Here is a 4,699-nt window from a genome sequence, read left to right on the forward strand (position 1 = left end):
GAAACTGACCTCTTCAGTTCTGTTCTATTTCCGTCTCTCCTTTCTGTAAACTACTGGTCATTTTGCCATTTCTACCAAATCTTTCTTATTCTGGCTCCTAGAAAAACAATTTTCAAATAAAATGTGCAAGAGATATTTTAACTACAATCATGAATCCTGCTCCGTCTTTCTTCCCCATTTGCCAGTGGTATTGTGTGTGCCCACGGGCATTGGGGGGAAGTTGAGCTGGAGACACACACATCTAGTTTGGGTTTAGTGGCATGTATTTATGGATGCTGTGGTCTTTTCCATGTAGTTAGGCTATTGCTAGGAATACTCCTACTGCCCGTTGTGCCAACTCACTGGGAGTCGTGACAGGAAGATGCAGGGGACAGAGGTCACTTCATGACATGGACATCTTCTGTGGCATCTGGCACTGGAAGTATGAGGAGAGTGGAGGAGAAACAAGGTTCGAAATGTTTGAAGACAGAAGACAGTCTGTGGAATATTCTTCCAATCATCAGTAAGTGGAAGATTCAGTTCTCAAAGAAGGCTAGTCAAAATACAAGTTCTTTCCCATCAGGAATGCACTTGAAAATGCAGCATAGACAATTATAACATACTGGTATCTTTTATTTTTTTCTTTCCTGCATCGATGAGAATCACATGCAACAACGTTTATCAGAACTCCTGAGACTGCAGGCGAGTCTGAAGCAGTGCTACGAAAGCGAGGGGCCCGCAGCAGTTCATAAACGAAAAGAACAGGAACAGAGGACTTTCCAAATTCAGGACAACAATCTTAAAAATGTGCATGACTTTACTAACAGTGATTTAGAAACCAGAGAGATGCTTTTCTAAGCAACTATTTATGGAAAATAGATTTCAACCAACCCTGCTAGAGGAAAGATTGAATTATTTTACCAATCTCTGTATAGAAAATATGACAAAATTTTGTCATATGGAGAGGTGATCAAAGACTACACAGCCAAAATGACCCAGGAAAAGAATATTATAGAGACATGTCAGATAGTTAATTAGTAAAATATTATGTCACTTTTCTGGAATTTGTAGGTTTTTGGTATTTAACAGCCTTTTTTTTAAGTTATTTTTGTATTAAGGTATAATTGCCATATTACATTAGTTTCAGATGTACAACATAATGATTTGATATTTATATATATTGCAAAATGATCACGACAATAAGTTTAACATTTGTTAACTTAGGCGAATGTTAAATTAGGCTTAAGCTTTCATTGAAGCACACTTTTACTAAGCCTTTGTTGCTCAAATATTTCTTACGCAAGCGTTTCCAATTAAATTTTTTTTCTGAGTTCTCTTATTAATTGCAACGTGTTTTATTATTTTATGTTTTGTATTGAAATCACTAATCTCTCTGGAACTTGATTTTTACATGGTTGAGAAGTAAATGTCCATCTTTGTTTTCTTCCATAGGCAAAGTTAGTTGTACCATGACTATTTATTTTTGAAACCACCTTTGCCTACTAAATTGAAATATTAACTTCGTCATATGTTAAGTTCCATGTATCTTTGTATCCATTTTCTCAGTTTACCTATTTCCTTCTACGTAGACTTGCGACAGTGCTAAGATCTTCTGATTTGATTTTCTTTTCATACATTTTACTTCCCCTAGAGCATTCTTTCCCTGGTATTTGACATTTTCAGGGACAGGGGAATAAGACAATAAAGATGGGGAGGTTGGAGATTCAAATAATGTTTCATTTTGTAATTTCCAGCTTCTGGTAAAGAATTGAGAACAAATTGGGCTGCTGATGAGCATACATATGAAGCAGTTGCCTGGGGTAGAGAAACCCCAGGGGTTGGATTCCAGTCCTTTGGAGCTCTGGTTAGAAATGAATGTAATAAATCACGCACAGGAATGAACAAAAGAGTGAAAAAGCAGGATTCCCCCCAAGTAAAAAGGCAATGTAGGTTTACAGTAACCAATGTTCTCAGGCAAAAATAAGTAACAGTGTTTTTCCTTTGACTATAAGAAAATGTGCAAGAAAAATATAAAATCATATTTTACCTTAGTGCGTATTCTATCCAGCGGAAGATAGAACATTAATTTTTTGCAACATGGAATTTGTCACCTCCTCTTCCTCTACTATGGTGGTAAGATTTGTCTCTATTTTGAAATGAGTGAGAAGGAAATTACCCAGTCATGTGGGAGCGAAAGAAGGAAAATACCAAACACATTCCTAGGAAATAGGTACCGCGTCAGAGGTGAATTTTATGAAATCAGTTTCCTCAGAGGCTGTCTTCTCCCTGAGACTCTGGAACCTACTTACTTGAAAATATTTAGCAGAGGATGGTTTCGATCCATCGACCTCTGGGTTATGGGCCCAGCACGCTTCCGCTGCGCCACTCTGCTCTTGGCTTGGCTGTCCTACTCTTCTTCTTTATCACGTAAAAGATAAGCCACTTTGCCAAAATAAACATTTTTTCATTTTCTTATCTGTTTGTCCTGCACTGCCTCCATTTTTCCCCTTTCCTTTCTTGGCCTTTCTAAGATCGCTTCCTTCAAGAATCAGATGACCCTAGCAGTCATTTCCGAGGGAGGCGCGCTTCCCCAATCTGCAAAAGATGTGTCCAGCTGTGACATCTTTTCTTTAGATGCTGCTCTGAGCTCAGAGGAGGAACTTTGAAGTATGTCAAGCAAAGCCCTCAGAAGTCCTTCTTCAGGAATAACCAAGGAAGGCATGGAGTATATTAGCCAGCATACTCTGTTTCCCGGTCAAGAAAATTTCTATGAGGAAACTAGAAGCAGCATTTCCCTGTATTGACTAAACACCATTTGCAGCTTCCTGGGCACCTGGTCTACCCATGCAGGCCTCTGCCCTTGGATTCATGAAAAGGGGCTTCTGATCCCTTTAGGTCATGTCTGCAGACAGCTCTCTCCCACCCTCAGGGAATGTCTGCTCTCTCAGACCGATGGCCTGGATAGAGACCTCTGACACACTTTTATCCTGTGCTTTATTGGGCAAGTCCCTTCCTCAGCTTTCCTCTTGTTCTTTTCACCAACTTCCTTCTGTCTTTTCAGGGGTTTCTCTGTCTTCGTTAAAGAATTGTTTTTCCAGTCCTAGGTGACCATTATTCTTCTAGAGAAGGAAAAATAATTTTCCCTCTACCCTTCGAAGTTCTTGGCTGGGAACTCTGTAACAAAAGATCAGCAAAAGCAAAACAAACAGAAACTGATTAACATGTATACCTCATGTATATATGGGAGATACCCAGGGGAAAAGGAGGAACTCATAGTGGTGGCTTAGAACTAAGGCTTAAATATCATCTTCAGCTAAAGACAAAGGAAAGAAACTTATAGAGGAGGCCAGTTCTGGCGAGGTGGCCAGGAAAAGCACGGTAAACAAGGGTGAGGCTTGTACACAGATTTAAGTCACTGCCTTCTCCATTGATAAGGGTCTAAAGTTGTCTCCAGAGGTTAATCTTTGTCTTTCCTAGTAGAAAGGGGAGGACAGACAACTTCGTAAATCTATGTCCTGCTTTTAGGCAAATAGAGGGAGGGCAGAGAGCTTTTCTTAGATCTGCTGCTTCTCAGTTGCCCTCAGCTCAAAATAATCCTTAGGCCAAAGTGGAATATTTTGGAGTGGCATATTCTGCCACGCTTCACTCTCCAGCAATTCCATTTGAGTTTTCTCTCTTCCTTCTGCAAGAAACAGGTCGAGACACTGAGGCAGATATATTGGGGTTAGGAAGATGTTTCAGAACAGAAGTGTGAGAAAACTGGTGGGAATGATTCGTGTGGACAAGTTAGATTCTGAGCAAATCAGATTCAGTTCCCAGAAGGACTTGACCTGGGGCCACTAGATTTGGAGTCCTGGGAACTGTCACTTACCCCGTAAGGATGAGATTTATCACCTTCTTTTAATACCCCAGCTCCTGTTGCCTGGAGTCTGAGTTTTCACTGGACCTCTCACTCTGCCACTATGAAGGCTCCAGAGCCTCAGAAGGCTGCCCGTCATGTGCCTGAACAAGAATCTCGATGGAGAAACAATTTTATACCCCAAAGCCAGAATTCCTCACCCGTCCTCCCCTCCACCAAGGCTTTCCCTTTCAAGGTATTTAAGGTTATAGCACCTGGGCCTCTGGTCACTGGAAAACCAGTGAGACAGTGGAAGGAGGAGATTGAGAGCTTGCCATGTGACAAGCAGTGCTTCCCTCAGTTACTGCTCACCTTGCAGTTAAACGTCATCTGTTTTACACATGAGGAGACTGGGGCACACATCTGAGATCCTTCACCTGCATGCGCTACTTCATGTCCACGATATTTATCAGGATGCTATCTTATTCCGAAAAGGTAAAGGATCTGGCACTTCGGAAGAAAGGTAAAGGTAAAGGCATTCCTAAAAGGTAAAGGAACAATTTTAGGGGATTTTACAGAAATTATGTCAGGAGAAGCTAGACTTACCAGAAACGGAAATAAGTGTGATAGAACCACGAGGCTGGGAAAGTATTCTTGTACTATGCGACTGTTCCCATAAAGAGAGTGGGAAGGAGATGAGCGGATCCTGATGTGGAGGTTTAGAGAGGAAGGGGTAGAGGGAATCAGCAGTCTTCCAAATCCAGAACTGAAACAGAGCCCCCCGTTTCCGATCCCATCGTCAGGAACGATACCCAGGGAGAACCCCCAAATGTACCTACCGACGTTTTTCGGCCACTACCTCTCGCGTCCCTTTCCCCGCAT

At 41.5% G+C, this 4,699-nt stretch overlaps 1 non-coding gene across 1 annotated transcript; it reads right to left on the reverse strand.

The window, feature by feature from the left end:
* Positions 1 to 2,299: 2,299 nt before the first annotated feature.
* Positions 2,300 to 2,371, reverse strand: TRNAM-CAU (transfer RNA methionine (anticodon CAU)). The gene has a single exon. It is a non-coding gene; the product is annotated as a tRNA-Met (tRNA).
* Positions 2,372 to 4,699: the final 2,328 nt, after the last annotated feature.

Source organism: Equus quagga, chromosome 15 (genome assembly GCF_021613505.1).
Source record: "Equus quagga isolate Etosha38 chromosome 15, UCLA_HA_Equagga_1.0, whole genome shotgun sequence".
Lineage (NCBI taxonomy): Eukaryota > Metazoa > Chordata > Mammalia > Perissodactyla > Equidae > Equus > Equus quagga.